This window comes from Oncorhynchus masou, chromosome 21 (assembly GCF_036934945.1).
Source record: "Oncorhynchus masou masou isolate Uvic2021 chromosome 21, UVic_Omas_1.1, whole genome shotgun sequence".
Lineage (NCBI taxonomy): Eukaryota > Metazoa > Chordata > Actinopteri > Salmoniformes > Salmonidae > Oncorhynchus > Oncorhynchus masou.
In genome coordinates this window covers 14,164,531-14,187,535 of record NC_088232.1, presented here as the reverse complement: position 1 = coordinate 14,187,535, position 23,005 = coordinate 14,164,531, and the positions used below count along the sequence as shown (strand labels likewise).

Here is a 23,005-nt window from a genome sequence, read left to right as displayed (position 1 = left end):
TTAAGACATCTACTTTGTGCATGACATGAGTAATTTTTCCAACAATTGTTTACAGACAGATTATTTCACTGTATCTAAATTCTAGTGGGTCAGACGTTTACACTAGGTTGACTGTGCCTTTAAGCAGCTTGGAAAATTCCAGAAAATGATGTCAGCTCAGGGATTTGCTCTTGCAACCTTTACAGTTACTAGTACAACACTCTAACCACTAGGCTACCTGCCACCCCACATTATTTGAGTCAATTAGAGGTGTACCTGTGGATATGTTTCAAGGCCTAACTTCAAACTCATTGTCTCTTTGCTTGACATCATGGGAAAATCAAAGGAAATCAGTCAAGACCTCCCCAAAAAAATTGTAGACCTCCACAAGTGTGGTTCATCCTTGGGAGCAATTTCCAAATGCCTGAAGGTACCACGTTCATCTGTACAAACAATAATACGCAAGTATTAACACCATGGGACCACACAGCCATCATACGGCTGTGCCTAGTGGTTAATATATCCCATTTAGCAGACGCTTTTGTCCAAAGCGACTTACAAGTCGGCTGGGGCCACTACTTTTACATATGGGTGGCCCCAGCGGGAATCGAACCCACGACGCTTGGCGTTGCAAGCGCCATGCTCTACCGACTGAGCCACACAGGACCCAGGGTTAGAGTGTTGGAAACGTAACTGAAAGGTTGCAAGATCAAATCCCTGAGCTGACAAGATAAAAGTATGTCGTTATGCCCCTGAACAAGGCAGTTAACTCACTGTTCTTAGGCTGCCATTGAAAATAAGAATTTGTTCTTAACTGACCTGCCTAGTTAAATAAAGGTAAAATATAATACCACTGTCATGGCATTGGCCTGGGGGTAGGTTTATGACAGTCATAAATACCTCTTTCCCCCTTTTTCCTCTCACTACCCTACTGATGCTACATTTGCAAAACCCTTGGTTAACATAGAGATTCTGGGAACATCAGAAGGTGGACTATATTCTGGTAATCCGACCAATTGAACATATGCGGTGGTACTTAATGAATATGATGTCAGTTCGGTTGTCATCTGAGACATTTTCACAAATGATAAGATGACATAAACTCTAAAAATGATTTCTAAGGCCCTCTGAGCAGAGATTATTTTGGCCATACTGATTGATTGTGTTCAGGAGCCCCACATGCAAAGCTATTTATTTGTTGTGTCCCTCCCCCAATTTGCACCTGGCTAGGGTAAAGTGTGGGGAAAATGCATTGTAAAAAATCTGTATCAAAATAATGTATTGTAATAGCATTGTGCAAGTTCCCGCAAGACATTGTGTATTTTCACACACTACAAAGGGTAAAGAGTGCGAGGAAAAATGAGAGACAGGCAGACAGGCAGGGAGACAGACAGGTTATTGGTGCTATGTTGAAACAGCAGGCCTAGGGAGGAGGCACACAGCAAACATTTCTGTTTAATTTTGAGGGGTTTTCACCTACACACACACACTTTTCCACACTTTTATTACCCTCGGGTCCAGTGGACGCGAACACCACATATGTAGTATAAATGTGTAGGGGTGTACAGTGTGAAAGGTGAAAATGTGTTATTGTACATGTTCTTCACAGAAAATGAGTAAAGGCCAATGAGTCTCAGGTTGAAAAGTTATCGATTGTGTCATTTTTTTTGTAAACATTGAAAATTGGTCCCACAGACCTGAGCACCACACATGGGTTAAGTTTAGTCTAACTCAAAAGGTCAAATAGGGGGTGCTTATATTTGTCCTGTTTCACAAGTGTGTAGCCTTGTACAAGTGTGTGTGACGAAATGAAAATGTGTTTTTTGCATATCTCACTCCCCCTGAGACACCCTAGTACAATGGGGTCACATCATGGGATCACCCATTATTTGAGCAATTAGGGTTAAGTGTCTCACTCAATTGCCAGATCAACATATATATATATATATATATATATTTTTTTTTACCTCGTCACCTTGTGGTTACTGGCCCAATGCTCAAAACCACTAGGTTATCTAATAGTGGCTACCTGCCACCTTTTTTCTCAGTGCTTATGAAAGTATGGAACATTTGAACACTTGCTGTCAGGATTTGGCCAGGGTTGTTCCGGGTTTTGGTCAGTAGATGTCCCCATTGTGCTTTTTGTCCCTATGTTTTTCCCTTGATCCCCATTATTATTTGCACCTGTGTCTCGTTTTCCCTGATTGTATTTAAACCCTTTGTTTCCCTCAGTTCTGTGCTCTGTGTTTGTATGTTAGCACCCTGCCCTAGTGTTCTGTGTGCTCTTGTCGATTCCGGGTGAAGTTCTTGTGGTATTCTGTTTTTTGTTTTTGTTTATTTTTTGGTGAGTTTCTTTTGAGGTCTTTTTGTGTTTTTCCTACCACCTTTTGGATTTGCCATTTTTTGTATTTTAGGATTTTTTCTTTATTAAATACACCGTCTTAAGTACTGCTGTGTCTGCCTCATCTTCTGGGTTCTGCTGTCTATTCGTGGCTCAGTTGGTTAAGTGACTGTTTCTCACTCCGGAGACCCAGGTTCGAAACCGGGTCCTGACACTTGCAGCCACTATTTTGCTGATAACCCCAATAAACATTATGTTTATCTTACTGGAATTGCATGAAACAAACCTCTCATTTGAGAGAAGTCCCACATTTGAGTCTTTCCTTATGAGCTTGGCTTGCACCACAAGATGTTTTTAAATGATTATATCTCATGCGGGAATGATATTAATTTGGTGTTCCTGGAATGGCTGTGAGTCTCTCTCACACACGCAAACACACACACATACACACAGTAAAAGGTTAAATTATATATTTTTAAGAATAGTTTTTAAAACCAGCACTGAAGTTTTTGTGTTTGGCATGTGTGAATGAAAAGGTTATAAGCTTAAAACGCAAATAGCCACAACAGGTAGAACCTATTGCTCAAGTCAAACAAATACTGTAGAGAAGTATAGACTATTATTTACCACCTTGCTGCAGGTCAATGGGTGCAAAAACAGAGTTATTAAGGCAAATTGTTTCCTGGTTTTGATTTCACAACTCCCTCAGCTGCATCTGCCTCCCACTTAATCACTCACATCAAAAATAGCAGGAGATTAGGAGCGAGCCAGCTATGTGAGTTGGTTTGGCATTTCTGGTCTTGTGGCGGATGATGACTTACTGACAAGTCATTCGAACAGATGCTTAACCATTTCATTGAGACTTTGGAAAGAGATTTAAGATCATGACTTAGTAAAATGCCACTGAAAGTGATTCCATCTGGCTGATATAGGTTATACTGTGCCCTGTATCATACTATAGCATAGTGTAATTTGGGGATTTAATTGATAGTGTAGTTTTTGTATTCAATTCACTAAAACTGGATATGGGTACTACCCTTGCCCCAATATCCATACTTTTTTTTACAGTATGTCTGGATCATCAGTGTTTTGCCTTCTCACAAAACACTGAAATAAAATGAGTGTACTGTTGGATAAATACAAAAGTGTTTGAAAATATCCAGTAAATGTTAAGTAAATGTTAACTTCTTCGATATAGGGGGCGCTCTTTTAATTTTTGGATAAAAAACATTCCCGTTTTAAACAAGATATTTTGTCACGAAAAGATGCTCGACTATGCATATAATTGACAACTTTGGAAAGAAAACACTCTGACATTTCCAAAACTGCAAAGATATTATCTGCGAGTGCCACAGAACTAATGCTATAGGCGAAACCAAGATTAAATTTCATACAGGAAATGCCCCAGATTTTGAATGCGCTGTGTTCCAATGTCTCCTTATATGGCTGTGAATGCGCCAGGAATGAGCCTACACTTTCTGTCTTTTCCCCAAGGTGTCTGCAGCATTGTGACGTATTTGTAGGCATATCATTGAAAGATTGACCATAAGAGACTACAGATTCCCTTGTTCGAATCCAGGCTGTATCATAACCGGCCGTGATTGGGAGTCCCATAGGGCAGCGCTCAATTGGCCCAGCATTGTCCGGGATTGGCCGGTGTAGGCCGTCATTGTAAATAGGGGTTTGTTCTTAACTGTCTTGCCTATTTAAATAAAAATATTGCTCAGTGTTTCCTGTTCTTTTGCCTGAGGAAGACTGCTTGTTTCGTCAAGGATGCAAGGCCTCGGGTCCTTGCCAGTGTTTTGACCTGCACGGTTTGTGACTTTCGTTGTGTGCGGTGCCACCACGCTCTTGCACACTATAGTGTGCAAGAGCGTGGTGGCACCGCACACAACGAAAGTCACAAACTGTGCCCGTTAGAGCAAGCTCTCTCCAGAGCCTCACCAACATAGCTGTTAGAATGTGTGATGTGGAGGTTAGGATTTTTGACCACCATAACGTTTGTCTACTTAGTCATTAACGCCTGGGTGGGAGGTTACCCTGGCAGGCATGCACGCACACACACACTATGGAATGTTGTTCTCCATATATAGTCCTACTTGTACAGGTGGTCCAGTGCAAAATGGTAACCCCCCCCTACTCCAGTCCCTCTACAGCTCCCTCCGGTCAGGGTGTGTGCCAGTATATTGGTCCAACAAGTATTTTGACTGCCTTCCAGACATTTTGACAGATTTATGGCAAATCCCCTCCTACCTTTTTGATACCTCTCTCTGTCTGGAAAAATACTGCCATGTGGATGTTTAACTCTTCATCCCTCTCTGCCAAAACACTGCGCTGACGGAAATAGAATTGTGTAACATCTGAACATTCTGAACTACAGTGAGCTCAAAAGTATTAGGACAGTGAGTGGTGAGAGTTTCTGGGTAAGTCTCTAAGATCTTTTCACACCTGGATTGTGCAACATTTGTTCATTTATTCTTTACAAAATTCTTCAAGCTCTGTCAAATTGGTTGTTGATCATTGCTAGTCAACCAGTAAATTTAAGTCAAAACTGTAACTCGGCCACTCAGGAACATTACTGTCTTCTTGGTAAGCATCTCCAATGTAGATCTGGCCTTGTGTTTTAGGTTATTGTCCTGCTGAAAGGTAAATTATCTTCCAGTGTCTGATGGAAAGCAGATTGAACCAGGTTTTCCTCTAGGATTTTTCCTGTGCTTTGCTCCATTCTGTGTATCTCTTTTATCTGGAAAAACTCCCCAGTCCTTAATGATTACAAGCATACCCATAACATGATGCAGCCACCACTATGCTTAAAATTTTGAAGAGTGGTACTCAGTAATGTGTTGTATTGGATTTGCCCCAAACACACTATTTTGTATTCCGGAAAAAAATATGAATTCCTATGACACATTTTTTGCAGTATTACTTCAGTGCCTTGCTTAGGATGCAGGTTTTGGAATGTTTGTATTCTGTACAAGCTTCCTTCTTCTTTTCACGTTGTCAATTAGGTTAGTATTGTGGAGTTACTACAATGCTGTTGATCTATCCTCAGTTTTCTCCTATCACAGCCATTAAACTCTTTAACTGTTTTAAACTCCCCATTGGCCTCATGGTGAAATCTCTGAGCAGTTTCCTTCCTCTCCGGCAACTGAATTAGGAAGGATGCCTGCATCGTTATAGTGACTGGGTGTATTGATACACCATCCAAAGTGTAATTAATAACTTCACCATGCTCAAAGAGATATTCAAATCTACCAATAGGTGCCCCTGTGCGAACATTGGAAAATCTCCCTAGTTTTTGTGGTAGTCATTCAAAAATCATGTTAAACACTTTTATTGCACATAGTGAGTCCATGCAACTTATTATGTGACTTCTTAAGCAAATTTGTACACCTGAATTGATTTAGGCTTGCCATGACAAAGGGCATAAATACTTATTGACATTTCAGCTTTTCATTTTTAATAAATTTGTAAAAATATTTTTAAAAACATACTTTGACGTGTGTGTGTGTGTGTGTGTGTGTGTGTGTGTGTGTAGGCCTGTGACATACATTTGGGATGTAACACAACAAAATGTGGACAAAATCAAGGGATGTGAATACTTTCTGAAGGCACTGTATGTGTATTAAAGTAATAAAACGTTTTTGGTTCCATATTCATAGCACACAATGACTAGATCAAGCTTGTGTGACTACAAATTTGTTGGATGCATTTACTGTTTGTTTTGGTTGTGTCAGATTATTTTGCCCAATAGAAATGGCAAATCATTTTGCAGTCACTTTTATTGTAAATAAAAAATATCATATATTTCTAAACACTTCTACATTAATGTGGATGCTACCATGATTATGGATTGCCCTGAATGAATTGTGAATAATGATGAGTCATGGTAGCAAATACTAAGCTTTTTACTACTTTAATACGCAAGTGAATTTGTTTCAATACTTTTTGTAAAATGGGGGGGAAACAGTTCACCCGATATGGATGAAAATACCCTCAAATTAAAGCTGACAGTCTTTAACCTCATAGTCATTGTATAATTTAAAATCCAAAGTGCTGGAATGCAGAGTGGGGCGGCAGGGTAGCCTAGTGGTTAGAGTGTTGGACTAGTAACCAAAAGGTTGCAAATTCAAACCCCAGAGCTGACAAGGTACAAATCTGTTGTTCTGCCCCTGAACAGGTAGTTAACCCACTGTTCCTAGGCCATCATTGAAAATAAGAATTTGTTCTTAACTGACTTGCCTAGTAAATTAAAGAAAAAATTAAGAGTCAAAACAACAACAAATTTGTCACTGTCCCAACACTTTTGGAGCTGGATATTGACCCAGTTCTAGCCTATTCAATCCCACTACTCGGTTAAATTCTGTATTGCAATATTGACTATTTTGTGCCAATACTGACTATGGCAAATTTAGCATTTTAAATGTTTAAGTCTTACTGTAAATGGGCAGTTTGGTTGTTAATGGAATGTGTGTTCCTTGTGCACCATGTTGATGTTTCTGAACAAGTGTGCACCTGTCGTCACATTTCTCATTCTTTCATAACAGTACATAACATGTTCATAAAAAGTCAATTTCATCGCAGTTAATACAGAGTGTTAAATAGCAGAGTGATTGGACTAATAGCCAGGAGCACATGAATGTTGATGCATGTGGTCATCAATGGTACCTTATCGCATCAGCTAGAATCAAAGTAGGACTGATTGTGATGACAAATTTAAGGTTTTAATTCAGTTGTACCTGCATTGTGTTATTCACATTTTTCCCATCTTCTGTAGAATCAACTTCTTATTTTTTTTTATAAGAAGTGTTTGTGTGCTCGCTGCTTGAGTAGTAAACATTGCTATGGTGGGCTGAATTGAATTCCTTAACTTGTTGTGTGAAAGCTGTGACAAAGCTGACATGATAATTCTGTTCTTTCTCAGGGGACATCATATTCAATGTGCAGGATCCAGAACTACCTCCAGACTTCATATTTGGGGAGGACGCAGAATTTCTGCCAGAACCCTCGGAACTCCTGGTGAGTACAATTCCCCAACTCACTCATTTCCCACACCGCACTCATTTCCCACAATTCCCCACAACTCTATTTCCTCACCCTGGTCTAGTGTGAACAACTCACTCAAGTTACTGCTCAGACAGATTCACTGTGGTGATCAATAGAAGGCAGAAGGCTCTGGTTTGCTGTCCAAATCCTTGGGCCATTCTTTTGTTTTGACGCCCTTTTATCTAGAAATCAAGTCCTGGTATTGATATGTGAGGATGAGTCAACAGCCATATTGATCCCATGACATCCAGTGTTCTGTTGAAAAGGCGTTGGTGCATTGCGTAATCGCTTCTTCTGTATGTGCTGGCCTGCATATCCCCCCCCTTCTGCAGAAAAATGTTGATTGCACCAGGCTAATTTGCAATTGGCAATGAGTCAGTAACTAATCCGATTAGATTGCTTAGAAATTGTTTCCTTATACATTGAGTAAAAAAGTATTCTAAGATTGTTGCATGATGAGCTTAGATTGCTCAGATGCTAAGCCACTCAGATGTTTAGACACACAAGCACATACAGCAATCGCTGGAACTTTCCATTGCAGATTGCTAATAGGGATGAGCATGGATATTCAAATATCTGAACAGACGTTAGTATTTGATTACCTGGGATATACATTTTTCATTTTTTTAAATGGGCCTATTTTAACAATGACAAGGCTTTGTCTAAAATGAAATAAAAAAAATCTGTGGCATTGCTTCATAGCCTACAACGATAGAACATTACATGTTTTATGACAGTTTTTATGAGTACGTCCCATAAAAAAAGACGCACCGGTAGACGCACCCATAGCTTGTTGTTATTGTTGATCAAAGTTGTTGTTATTGTTGACCCTACCGGCCAAGCCCTCCCTAACCCAGATGACGCTAGGCCAATTGTGCGTCGCACAACAGACCTCCCGGTCACGACAGAGCCTGGGCGCAAACCCAGAGTCTCTGGTGGCACAGCTGGCTCTGTAGTACAGCGCCCTTAACCACTGCGCCACCCGGGAGGCCAGGTGGGAGATTTCTAATCAATGCAAAATGTAATTTTTCTGAAGACTCATCTCTTCAGTGGGTCATATGGTTGAGTGTAGTCTGGCCCAGGAGTGTGAAGGTGAATGGAAAGGCTCATGAGCAACGAACCACCCTTGCAGTCTCTGCCTGGCCAGTTCCCCTCGTTCCACTGGGATTCTCAGCCTCTAACCCTATTACAGTTGCTGAGTCACTGGCTTACATGTGCTCTTTCATGCCATCCCAAGGAGGAGTGCGTCACTTCAGTGGGTTGAGTCACTGATGTGATCTTCCTGTCTGGGTTGGCGCCCCCCCCCCCTTGGGTTCTGCCGTGGCAGAGATCTTTGTGGGCTATACAATTCAAATCAAATTGTATTTGTCACATACACATGGTTAGCAGATGTTAGCAAATGCGAGTGTAGCGAAATGCTTGTGCTTATAGTTCCGACAATGCAGTAATAACCAACAAGTAATTTAACTAACAATTCCAAAACTACTGTCTTATACACACAAGTGTAAGGGGATAAAGAATATGTACATAAAGATATATGAATGAGTGATGGTACAGAGCAACGTAGGCAAGATACAATAGATGGTATCAAGTATAGTATATACATATGAGATGAGTATGTAAACAAAGTGGCATAGTTAAAGTGGCTAGTGATACATGTATTACATAAAGATGCAGTAGATGATATAGAGTACAGTATATACGTATACATATGAGATGAATAATGTAGGGTATGTAAACATTATATTAGGTAGCATTGTTTAAAGTGGATAGTGATATATTTCCCATCAATTCCCATTATTAAAGTGGCTGGAGTTGAGTCAGTGTGTTGGCAGCAGCCACTCAATGTTAGTGGTTGCTGTTTAACAGTCTGATGGCCTTGAGATAGAAGCTGTTTTTCAGTCTCTCGGTCCCAGCTTTGATGCACCTGTACTGACCTCGCCTTCTGGATGATAGCGGGGTGAACAGGCAGTGGCTTGGGTGGTTGTTGTCCTTGATGATCTTTATGGCCTTCCTGTGACATCGGGTGGTGTAGGTGTCCTGGAGGGCAGGTAGTTTGCCCCCGGTGATGCGTTGTGCAGACCTCACTACCCTCTGGAGAGCCTTACGGTTGTGGGCGGAGCAGTTGCCGTACCAGGCGGTGATACAGCCCGCCAGGATGCTCTCGATTGTGCATCTGTAGAATTTTGTGAGTGCTTTTGGTGACAAGCCAAATTTCTTCAGCCTCTTGGGGTTGAAGAGGCACTGCTGCGCCTTCTTCACGATGCTGTCTGTGTGGGTGAACCAATTCAGTTTGTCTGTGATGTGTTTGCCGAGGAACTTAAAACTTACTACCCTCTCCACTACTGTTCCATCGATGTGGATAGGGGGGTGTTCCCTCTGCTGTTTCCTGAAGTCCACAATCATCTCCTTAGTTTTGTTGGCGTTGAGTGTGAGGTTATTTTCCTGACACCACACTCCGAGGGCCCTCACCTGCTCCCTGTAGGCCATCTCGTCGTTGGTAATCAAGCCTACCACTGTTGTGTCGTCCGCAAACTTGATGATTGAGTTGGAGGCGTGCGTGGCCACGGAGTCGTGGGTGAACAGGGAGTACAGGAGAAGGCTCAGAACGCACCCTTGTGGTGCCCCAGTGTTGAGGATCAGCGGGGTGGAGATGTTGTTGCCTACCCTCACCACCTGGGGGCGGCCCCTTACACTTGTGTGTATAAGACAGTAGTTTTGGAATTGTTAGTTAGATTACTTGTTGGTTATTACTGCATTGTCGGAACTAGAAGCACAAGCATTTCACTACACTTGCATTAACATCTGCTTACCGTGTGTATGTGACAAATAAAATTTGATTTGATTTGTACAGCACTTTGAGATATCAGCTGATGTACGATGGGCTATATAAATAAATTTGATTTGATTTTGATTTGAATTAATTATGGATTAAGTCTGCTAAATGAAAAGGAGTAGGCTAGAATGATCAACTAACAGGTAGGCTGTTTAATATGAATGGAGTTGTTGGTTTGCACTTTCTGAGGCTGGTAAATTTGCAGCAGAGGTAACTCTGGGTCTTCCTTTCCTGTGGCGGTCCTCATGAGAGCCAGTTTCATCATAGCACTTGATGGTTTTTGCAACTGGACTTGAAGAAACATTCAAAGTTCTTGACATTTTCTGGATTGACTTACCTTCATGTAAAGTAATGATGGATAGTCATTTCGCTTTGCTTATTTGACCTGTTCTTGCCGTTATATGAATTTAGCCCTATTTGTTAAAATTCAATCTTCTGTATACCACCACTACCTTGTCACAACACAGCTGATTGGCTAAAACACATTCCACAAATTAACTTTTAACAAGACACACTTGTTAAATGAAATGCATTCCAGGTGACTACCTCATGAAGCTGGTTGAGACAATGCCAAGAGTGTGCAAAGCTGTCATCAAGCCGAAGGGTGGCTACTTTGAAGAATTTAGATTTGTTGTCTCAACTGACTTACTAAAACTATAGTTTGTTAACAAGACATTTTTGGAGTGGTTGAAAAACAACCACCAATCTAAGTGTATGTAAACTTCTGACTTCAACTGTACTTGAAATTATAGATTGTCAAATTTATACACAGACATTGAATGCAATATCTACCATATTGAAACTGAATATATAAATATTGAATTTGAATATTCAGGTATATTCATTCAGTTTCAAATCATGAAATCCAAGATGAATTTATGAATTAAATTATTGAATTTGTGCATTGCAAATAAAAAACATTTATTCAATTCAAATTCAATATCCTTATACAAATTCAAAATTAAGAGGCTGAGCAGTCGTCTGTGAGTTAAGTTCTGGGTAATTGGAAGACAGAGCATTTTACATGGGCATCAATACACCAACACACTCTAGGAACAAACATATCACCTCAATCATTAGTTTTCCTGAGAAATTCACCAGCACACACACACCTGATGATATGGTACAGTAATAAAAATACAGTAAAGGCAATAGTTGAATGTCAACCAGGAATTGGACATAGGGTTGTGCGCTAACTTGTTAATATTGCTTTGTCCCTGTGGAAAACTCACTGGTGGAAATGTTTCAAAGACGACGGATGCCAGACGAGATACTAAGAGGCTTGACAAAGAGGCTTTTGTTACTGTTGCTTTTACAACAGGGTCTTAAAGTTTTCCACATGGCTATTTCTAAAGCCACCTAAGAGGGAGAAGTTAAATTCCCCAGCCTGTGTTAGAGTCTGGGAGACAAGTGGGGAGGTATTGCTTACTGTCTCATAAACCAGCTGCGCACATAAGGGGAAGCACATCATCACGCCATTGCTTGGCAGCCCCACTTTGTTTACTCTCGCTGTATTTCTGGCCATGTTATCATAATCCCAACTTTTTCTCTCCCCGGGATGTTTTTTCCTTTCTCCTTCTCTAAGTCCTCTTCTCTCTCCGTCTTTTGGTCTCACCCTCCCGCTCTCTAATTCCATAACCTGTTTTCCTAACGTTTCGGTCCATTTGCCATTTCCCACCATTGACTCGTAAGCAGACCTCCCCTTCGCCAGTAATCGTTATGAATCAGTCATACGAACTGGAAACTGCAAGGTAGGGCTTTGGGAAGAGCTAAAAGTGAACAACTGAACCAGGTGACAGAGCAACTTATTTCCTCATTGGAAGAACTAGCAGCAGCTGCATAAACCACATTTTGACTTACATTCAAATCAAATCAAATTGTATTTGTCACATACACATGGTTAGCAGATGTTAATGCGAGTGTAGCGAAATGCTTGTGCTTCTAGTTCCGACAATGCAGAAATACCCAAAGAGTAATCTAACCTAACAATTTCGCAACAACTACCTTATACACACAAGTGTAAAGGGATGAAGAATATGTACATAAAAATATGAGTGATGGTACAGAACGGCATAGGTAAGATGCAGTAGATGGTATTGAGTACAGTATATACATATGAGATTAGTAATGTAGGGTATATAAACATATAAAAGTGGCATTGTTTAAAGTGGCGAGGGATACATTTTTTACATCAATTTTTCCATTATTAAAGTGGCTGGAGTTGAGTCAGTATGTTGGCAGCAGCCACTCAATGTTAGTGGTGGCTGTTTAACAGTCTGATGGCCTTGAGATAGAAGCTGTTTTTCAGTCTCTCGGCCCCTGCTTTGATGCACCTGTACTGACCTCGCCTTCTGGATGATAGCGGGGTGAACAGGCAGTGGATCGGGTGGTTGTTGTACTTGATGATCTTTATGGCATTCCTGTGACAACGGGTGGTGTAGCTGTCCTGGAGGGCAGGTAGTTTGCCCCCGGTGATGCGTTGTGCAGACCTCACTACCCTCTGGAGAGCCTTACGGTTGTGGGCGGAGCAGTTGCCGTACCAGGCGGTGATACAGACCGACAGGATGCTCTCGACTGTGCATCTGTAAAAGTTTGTGTGCTTTTGGTGACAAGACAAATTTCTTCAGCCTCCTGAGGTTGAAGAGGCGCTGCTGCGCCTTCTTCACGACGCTGTCTGTGTGGGTGGACCAATTCAGTTTGTCCGTGATGTGTACGCCAAGGAACTTAAAACCCTCTCCACCACTGTCCCGTCGATGTGGATAGAGGGGTACTCCTTCTGCTTTTTCCTGAAGTCCACGATCATCTCTTTTGTTTTGTTGACATTGAGTGTGAGGTTATTTTCCTGACACCACACTCCGAGGTCCCTCACCTCCTCCCTGTAGGCCGTCTTGTCGTTGTTGGTAATCAAGCCTACCACTGTAGTGTCGTTTGCAAACTTGATGATTGAGTTGGAGGCGTGCATGGCCACGCAGTCGTGGGTGAACAGGGAGTACAGGAGAGGGCTCAAAATATACCCTTGTGTGGCCCCAGTGTTGAGGATCAGTGCGGTGGAGATGTTGTTACCTACCCTCACCACCTGTTGGCGGCCCGTCAGGAAGTCCAGTACCCAGTTGCACAGGGCGGGGTCGAGACCTAGGGTCTCGAGCTTAATGATGAGTTTGGAGGGTATTATGGTGTTAAATTCTGAGCTGTAGTCGATGAAAAGCATTGTCACACAGGTATTCCTCTTGTTCAGATGGGTTAGGGCAGTCTGCAGTGTGGTTGAGATTGCGTCGCCAGTGGACCTATTGGGGTGATAAGCAAATTGGAGTGGGTCTAGGGTGTCAGGTAGGGTGGAGGTGATATGGTCCTTGACCAGTCTCTCAAAGCACTTCATGATGACGGAAGTGAGTGCTTGGAGCGGTAGTCGTTTAGCTCAGTTACCTTAGCTTTCTTGCGAACAGGAACAATGGTGGCCCTCTTGAAGCATGTGGGAACAGCAGACTGGGATAAGGATTGATTGAAATTGTCCATAAACATACCAGCCAGCTGGTCTGCGCATGCTCTAAGGACCCGGCTGGGGATGCCGTCTGGGCCTGCAGCCTTACGAGGGTTAACACGTTTAAATGTTTTACTCACGTCTGCTGCGGTGAAGGAGAGTCCGCACGTTTTGATAGCGGGCCGTATCAGTGGCACTGTATTGTCCTCAAAGCAAGCAAAGACATCCTGGTCCGCGACGGTGTGTTTTTTTGCCCTCCTTGTAAAGTCTGTCACTTTCACTATGGAAGCTGTGTAACATTATAACCTATCTGTGTAATTTTAATGAAGGGCAATGTTGAAACTACAATCGGAAGTTCAAAAACAAATTGATAACCAAAAGTTGGCTTAATGATTTTAAGAGACGAACTGTAATAGTACAGAATTTCAAATGGAGATGATCACAAGCAGATACTTGACAAAGATTGTTTTGTGAGGCCGTTTGGTTCACTCTTTTAGTTGACATTTAAAACATATTTTGATAACTTATTGATGAGATAAAAGAAAGCAACCGAAGCAACAGCTATTCATGTGTAGTTACATGAATCTGACATGCAACAACTTGGTATATTTGGAAGGAAGACATCTGGGAAATTATGAGAAAATGATCAGAAGATAGGAGTTACATAATTCAGAATACACAAGATCAAGCACACACAATAAGTTTTTTATTTTATTTTAAAAGTAATCTTTCATTGGCAAGCTAATAGTGAATTATTGATGACTTGAGCTGAAAACACAGTAGATGGCTTCTACAACATGTGAACAATATCAGGAGAAAGAAAACAACTAGAAATGAGCAGATGTTTTAATAAGTTGTCAGGTCTGGTCACTTGACCAAGTATCCCTAAACCTCCCCAAAGTGGCATATGTTTGTACAATTAGATCATTCCAATGCTATTACATATTTGCAATCCCTAAATGCTATTTGTTCAGTATAAATTCTTAATTTATACCATATCAACCTAACTCAAACGTGGTGGTGTTATGGGGTATCCAAGGTACATTCAAGTGTCCTTTCCACCTCTCCAAAGGGTCCGAATGTGATAATTGCACTGTTTTTGCACACTGGATGTGCCTAAAAGTTATTGTTCACTATAAGAACTAAATTTCTACAACACCAACCTCTCTCAAACATTGTTGTGGTGTTGGGGTTATCCAAGTGTTTTTCCAACCTCTTCAAAGTGCCTGAACGTTTAGCCTAGGCATATGCAATGTATTGGTCCCACATACAAATGAACTGTTTACAAAAACAATATAAAAGCGACAGATATACAGTACTAGTCAAAAGTTTGGACACCTACTCATTCACGGGATTTTCTTTATTTTTACTATTTTCTACATTGTAGAATAAAAGTGATGACATCAAAACGATGAAATAACACATGGAATCATGTGGTAACCAAAAAAGTGTTAAACAAATCAAAATATATTTTAGATTCTAAAAAGTGCTACCCTTTGCCTTAATGACAGCTTTGCACACTCTTAGCATTCACTAAACCAGCTTCACCTGGAATGCTTTTCCAAGTCTTGAAGGAGTTCCCACACATGCTGAGCACTTGTTGGCTGCTTTTCCTTCGCTCTACAGTCCAACTCATCCCAAACCATCTCAATTGGGTTGAGGTCGGGTGATTGTGGAGGCCAGGTCATCTTATACAGCACTCCATCACTCTCCTTCTTGGTCAATTAGCCCTTACGGAGCCTGGAGGTGTGTTGGGTCATTGTCCTGTTGGAAAAACAAATATTAGTCCCACTAAGCAGGCAACATCATATTTTTGATGCGCAAAGATAAAGTCACTCGGTGGACATTTGATGTTGCCATTAAGTCAAAGCTAGATTTGTTCCTAGAGACTTAAGGATTGATTTGATATGTAGCTATAGCTATATGTAAGATTTTTGCTATTTGGTGAAAACGTTGTGTAAAATAAACATTTTGACTCTCGGGGCTGGTGATCAATAACGTTAGGTCACAGGCAGACACATAAGATATCCTCATGATCTGTGGAGTCCCGGCTTTTGGTGTGTTTCAACGTATTCCGTGTTTATTTTGTTTATGCTTCACAATGCTAACCGGAATGTAGGTAGCAGCCATCTTGAAATTAGGTCATTGGCTCGGCCTGCCCTAATATATTTGTATGCCCATAGATGGTATTAAGTCACACCAAAGATTTGAAGGCACCGATCAATAGCCAAGATACTCAACTTACTGCAGATATCCTGCTTCTGCAGATAGGGGCTACCATTCTCATACCAGACTGAATTAAATCAAATAAAAACAAATAGGGTCCTCAAATATGGGGACTTTACATTTAAGAGGCTACACAGGTAGGCCTATGTTTTAAGGCGCCATGCAACACACAGTAAAGCCCCACTATAGTGCAGGGCTGCCTGGGATTATCTTTTCAGGCTTATCCCGAAGCCACAATTATCACCAGCATGACCACAAAGTTCATTAGGTCAGATGTTTTTGATACTTCTCAAGAACTCCACAATTTGAGAAACACTCAAACCGCTTTCCCAAAGATGCCCTTTTAGTACATAAACCACCACCCAGAATGATGAAAGAGACTCTATAGGCATAAGTAGAAGGCAAATTTAAAGCCACATGTGGTCACTAGACAGAGCCACAGCAACACATCATCACCTGTTTTTGACAGATGATTTCATACATACTTCTTCAGAACCACAAAATGAGGGGAGGCCATTTTGAGCAGACAATACACGACTTATTATGTCCATTTTGATTAAAGGTCTATAAAAGTTGTTTGTGTTTGCTTGTTGGCAGTGTTCTGACATTCTACATCACCCAGCCCATATGTATTACCCATCAAGGCCACTGCCTTACAGTTCATATTACACACTTTTAATTGGTTCTAATCGCTTCAACCCTGGCAACCGGCTCCATAAGTCTATAAGAAATACTGTATACCACATAAGGGAAAGATAAATCCATTTGTAAGGAAAGAATCACTGGCTCATATGACCTGGAAATGAAACCAATGGGACTTACTATACGATTGCCCTGTTTACTGTAATCATCCCTTTGACACCACATAATAATGGCCGGAGCGAATGGAATGGTTTCCATGTGTTTGATGTATTTGACACCATTACACTTATTCTGCTCCAGCCATTACCACAATCCCGTCCTCCCCAATTAATGTGCCACTAACCTCCTATGGCTGACACATTTTGTAGAGGCATAACCTAACGACTCAATGTTTGTGTTTTTAATTGGTGGCTATGTGCCTCCTGAACAAAGAGCGGTTATAGGCTGTAATATGTGATGCAATTACAACCATGGGAAACACTTAGCAAAAGATGAAGCACATTCTAAATGAGACAAATGGGGGAGATAAGTAGGCCCTAAATGGAGCTGTGCTGGTCTAAAGTCGAGACTAGACTTACCAGTGGTTTGTTACTTTGTGGGCGGGGGTGGATTGAGACTGATCTTGCTGCATTTATTTAATTAATCAGGTAGGCTTGATTTTGGAAGACTACAGGCCAGAGGTAGGTAGCATAAACATATGGATATGGATTTGTATTCGTATACGCATCAAAAGTCCCAATTGAAAGTTACACCTCACTTTAAAAATGTTCGAGTTATAACATAAAACCAATCAAAGTCATGCCTGAATTTTTTTTTTTATGGAGGACCCGGCAAGCCAGCCTATTCCCAATAATGTAAACTCCAACAGAAATAACTTAAAATGTATAGATTTAAGTTAAACCACATCTTTTGCACTCATGACTACTGGTTTCAATGACATTTTCAGCCACCTTACAAGTAATTTTGTTTTACAAATCAGTAAGACATTTTTATTTATTTTTTACAAATCAGCTTGCAATGTTGCTAACCAATTAGCTTGCTAACATTAGCCCTACTGGCCTGCTAATGTTATGGTAGCACTGCATGAGTCAGCCAGCTGCAGTCTATACCTAGCTTACAGCTACATTAAAGTAAACCAACGTTTTGGAAATACGTAACACCATCTAACCTGTTATCAAATAATGTTACTTATATATTCAGTTATTTTAGACAGGAAGCTAGCCAGCTAAATTTAGTTATTTTAGCCTGCTAGCTAGCCTAGCCAGCTAAATAGCCTAGCTAGCCAACCACCACGGTCGACATAGCTAAGTAGTAAGTTAGAGAACAAAACCAACTAGTCTAGCACAGAGAGTAACCCACAGAACACAACAACAAAAATGCCAGCAGACATTTTTCATGCGGTTCTATCTACATGTGCACACATAGTTCGCAAATTACTTTTAGAGGTGCTAAGTACTCTCGACCAGCAAACGCTATTGGTGTGTCTGAGCTCTTACAGATTGATGACTGAGTTAGCTAATAAAGAAAAGCCAAGGAAAGAGGCACTTCAGAGGAAGAGGCCTTTTTGCTAGCCGAGGGAGAGTCAGCTAATCTAATAGTGAGGTGAATCCACATTGAACTTACCCAGTATTTCTCCATCACTGCTGACACTTGCAATGTAATGGTATGTCAGTAGGAAATAGAGGTTGCAGACTTCATATTCATGCTTGGGACGGCACCTAGTTTCAGTTGGCGTCTCAATCCGAATCCTGCCTTCCACTGATTATAGCCATCCAAGTCCTGAAATGAGTGACATGAGCACTGCACACAGTAGACGTGCCCACGGTTCCCTTACTCAAATCTACTCACTTCAACCTGACAAACTGGTCCCACTTCAAAGCTAGCTTCTTGTTTTTGGGCCACAAATGAGTTGCAACACTGTACTTGTAAGTATTACTGCACCCACCTTGGCATAGTTATCTTTTTAAAAATCTGTTGGGTCTAAAATGAAAAATTACATTAGCTACGGACGGCGGGAAACTACTACAACACTCGCTCGACTATCACTACCGAATGCACAGGAGAAGAGGAGATGCAGTTTTTTGTATATGTATTTCTTTTTTCATCTGTAATGTACATAGTACCTTGTCAACACTTGGTCCTGAATGCAATTACATGCTAGCATGGCTAGTAGCTAGCATGGCTAGTAGCTAACATTAGCCAGCTAGAACTAGCTATGTAGCACTGGTATATGCTGTTGAAAATAGTGCATAGGAGGTAGTTCATAAATATTTAAAAACACAACTATTTTTGGATGTATAGGTAACCACAGCATGACGACAACTAAGTTACTAAATCTTTGACTGCACTACATTGTTACTTTGGTGATTAAAAACTCATGCTGCTTACCCTTTAACAGCAGTTCTGTTCTAATGTGGTTTCTTTGCACTCTACATTGTATAATAGAGCTCTATACAGCACAAAATGAATGCCTTGTGGCCTGACATGTCTTCCTATTTGAGGTTATACCTCGTTACTACCCTTTCAAATTACCATCAGTAGCACCCATCCAAGTCTATTTGCGAGCCTGCAATTTGTGCAGCGTGCGTGGCAAAAGGCCTAGCTGATTAGCTGTCAGTGAAATTATCTAGAATATGTCTGAAGATAATGTGTATTGAGTGTAATTGAAAGTGTTGAGACAAGAAGAAGGGGAGGGGTGTGTGGCATATAGGCGTGTCTCTCTCCAGAATGCATGCTCAACAAAGTCTGTTTTTTTACATCCATTGCAAATTATAATAGGTCCTCACAGTATTTGAAAAGTCTTTCCAATAACCTGCCCCTCTAATCAACAAGCCTAGGTGTGAATGACCAAAATATAATGATCCCATATATCCAGTGGAAACGTCATAAAGTACCTACCTGCACACTGTCTGTCCTGAGGCCCTGGATAAATTGTAAGCTTACCAAACTTGAAACTCACACACCACCTAATGGAGTAATTGCCTATTGGTTAATTTGCAGCAAGGTAAGACATCAAATCACATGTGCCAAATACAACAATATAGTGAAATGCTTACTTATGACCTCCGAACCAACAATGCAGTTGAAAAAAAATACAGATAAGAATGAGATAAAAGTAATTTAAGAACAGCAGTAAAATAACAATAGCGAGACTATATACAGGGGGAGTCCCGGCAAAGAGTCAATGTGTGGGGGCACCGGTTAGTTGAGGTAGTATGTACACGGAGGTAGAGTTATTAAAGTGACTGCATAGATGACGACAGAGAGTAGCAGTGGTGTAAAGAGAAGGTGAGGGGGGCACTGCAAATAGTCTGAGTAGCCATTTGACTAGATGTTCAGGAGTTTTAGAAGGGGTAGAAGCTGTTTAGAAGCCTCTTGGACCTAGACTTGGTGCTCCGGTACCGCTTGCTGTGCGGTAGCAAAGAGAGTCTATGACTAGGGTGTCTGGAGTCTTTGACAGTTTTTAGGGCCTTCCTCTGACACCACCTGGTATAGAGTTCCTGGATGGCAGGAAGATTGGCCCCAGTGATGTACTGGGCTGTTTGCCCTACCCTCTAGTGCCTTGCGGTCGGAGGCCGAGCAGTTGCCATACCAGCCAGTGATGCAATCAGTCAGGATGCTCTCGATGGTACAGCTGTAGAAACTTTTGATGGTCTGAGGACCCATGCCAAATCTTTACAGTCTTTTCAGTCTCGGCCACTCTTTCTCTGCCTCCTCTTCACGCAGATCACGGGGATTTGGGTCTGTTCCCGAGGAAGCGGTATATCCTTCGCGTCGTGCTCGTCAGTCATGAAAGGAATAAAATTATTCTGCAAGTTCGTGATGAGTAATCGCAGTCCTAATGTCCAGAACATCTTTTCGGTCATAAGAGACGGTAGCGGCAACATTATGTACAAAATAAGTAAAAAAAACAAGGTGCAAATTAACGAACAACAAACAGAATCGGCTGGGGGCACTTAAGATGTCTGCCTTCTTCTCCGGCGCCATCTTAGTGCATGAGACATGACTCATAATATGAAGTAAAACCATTCAGGTTTCAAACAATTAAGTAGGCCTATGTTTTAAAAATACATAGTTCACATTTGTAAAGTGGTGGGTGACGCGTTGCCTGTATTTAAATGCTGAATGGGAGCCGCGCTTCAATTATCAAATAAAACGAGTAGCTCTTTTCAATCGTGGACGTCAACTTTTGTTAACACGTGTTTGCATTTAGATGTGTGGCACAATGAATGGGCTTGATTTTATTTTATTTTGATTTATAGAAGGACATTTTACTCCAGTCGTAACCAGCTGAGGACCTGCAGCAGAAATCCCGCAAAAAATAGGCTATGTATGCTATGCGGGTGTGAGTGTTGTGTTTTTATGAATAAGATATGAACGACTAACGGACGACTAACGGAGATAGTCACGCCAATTTAAGTCCACTACATTATGCAAATTAACCTGTAGATCAAAAAAACATGCTGGTCAAATGTGTTTCCATCAATAAATAAAAAGCATTATTTTGCAATTGGATAGGTTTTTCTCCCAGTCAATTTGGCTGGCAACAATTTTATATATCGGCTTTTAATTTGCTCCAAACCAAAGGTGAATAATCTGTCGTTGAGAAAGGCACTTCAATCAGTCAATCAAATGTATTTATTAAGCCCTTCATCAGCTGATGTCACAAAGTGCAGTACAGAGACCCAGCCTACAACCACAAACCGCAAGCAATGCAGGTGTAGAAGCACGGTGGCTAGGAAAAACTCCCTAGAAAGGCCGGAACCTAGGAAGAAACAGAGGAACCAGCTATGAGGGCTGGCCAGTCTTAACTCCAATTGCTCGTATAAATCTCTCTGGATTTAAGAATTTCCTTCAGAAAGTATTCATTTCCCCCAGGCTTATTCCACATTTTGATGTGTTACAAAATTCTAAATTGATTAAATGTTTTGTTTTTTCGCACCTATCTACACACAATGCCTCATAATGATCAAGTGAAAACACGTTTTTGGAAATGTTTGAAAATGAAATACAGAAATGTTTACAGTACCAGTCAAATGTTTGGACACAAAGGGTTTTTCTTTATTTTTACTATTTTCTACACTGTAGAATAATAGTGAAGACATCAAAACATATAGAATCATGTTGTAACCAAAACAGTTTTAAACAAATCAAAATATTGTAATGACCTGACTAGATCATAAATGAACAATTGTCCAGACAGAGGCTTGAGTTTGCGAATTGACGGTTTATTAAACCAACTTTACACAGGCTACTGTTTGGGCCGTAGCACACGCCAAAAAGATGACAGATAACCCACAAGCCAATCGTGACCTTCTCTTGGGAAGCCCAGACGTAAGAGAGAGAGAACAAAGGCTGAACCTGGTCTTAACTTCCAATGCTCCACCCCCCCTGCCCAACCCCCCCCCTCCACGCCACTCTGCCAACCACCAGGATGCCCGGCATCAGAACATTCCAGGCATTCCCGTGATTGGCAGATAGCAGGTTGATTGACATGTCGGACCCCGCGAACACCGGGTACTGGTCAGTACAACACAACCACCTCCTAGCCTAACACATAACACACAGCTGTCTGTGCGGGTCGCTACAATATATTATTTGAGAATCTTCTAAGTAGCCACCCTTTGCCTTGACAGCTTTGCACACTCTTGACAGTCTTTCAACCAACTTCATGATGCAGTCACCTGGAATGCATTTAACAGGTGTACCTTGTTAAAAGTTAAATGGTAGTATTTCTTTCCTCAATGCATTTGAGCCAATCAGTTGTGTTGTGACAAGGTAGGGTTGGTATACAGAAGATAGCCCTATTTGGTAAAAGACCAAGTCCATATTATGGTAAGAACAGCTCAAATAAGCAAAGAGAAACTACAGTCTATCATTACTTTAAGACATGAAGGTCAGTCAATGCAGAACATTTCAAGAACTTTGAAAGTTTCTTCAAGTGCAGTCGCAAAAACCATCAAGCGCTATGATGAAACTGTCTCTCATGAAAAAAGAAGAAAAGGAAAAGAAGACCCAGCGTTAACTTTGCTGCGGAGGATAAGTTCATTAGAGTTACCAGCCTCAGAAATTGCACGCCTAATAAATGCTTCACAGAGTTCAACTACCAGACACATCTCAACATCCACTGTTCAGAGGAGACTTTGTGAATCAGGCCTTTATGGTCGAATTGCTGCATAGAAACCAATACGAAAGGACACTAGTAAAAAGAAGAGACTTGCTTAAGCCAAGAAACACGAGCAATGAACATTAGACTGGTGGAAATCTGTCCTTTCCAAATGTGATATGTTTGGCTCCAACCACCTTGTCTTTGTGAGACGCAGAGTAGCATGTGGTACCCACCGTGAAGCATGGAGGAGATGGAGTGGGGGTGCTTTGCTGGTGACATTGTCTGATTTATTTAGAATTCAAGTCACACTAGACCAGCATCCCATCTGGTTTGGGCTTAGTTGGACTA

At 41.2% G+C, this 23,005-nt stretch overlaps 1 pseudogene; it reads left to right on the top strand.

Moving 5' to 3' along the window:
* Positions 1-6,965: 6,965 nt before the first annotated feature.
* Positions 6,966-23,005, top strand: part of LOC135508590 (BRISC and BRCA1-A complex member 2-like) — a 200,554-nt pseudogene continuing 184,514 nt past the window's right edge.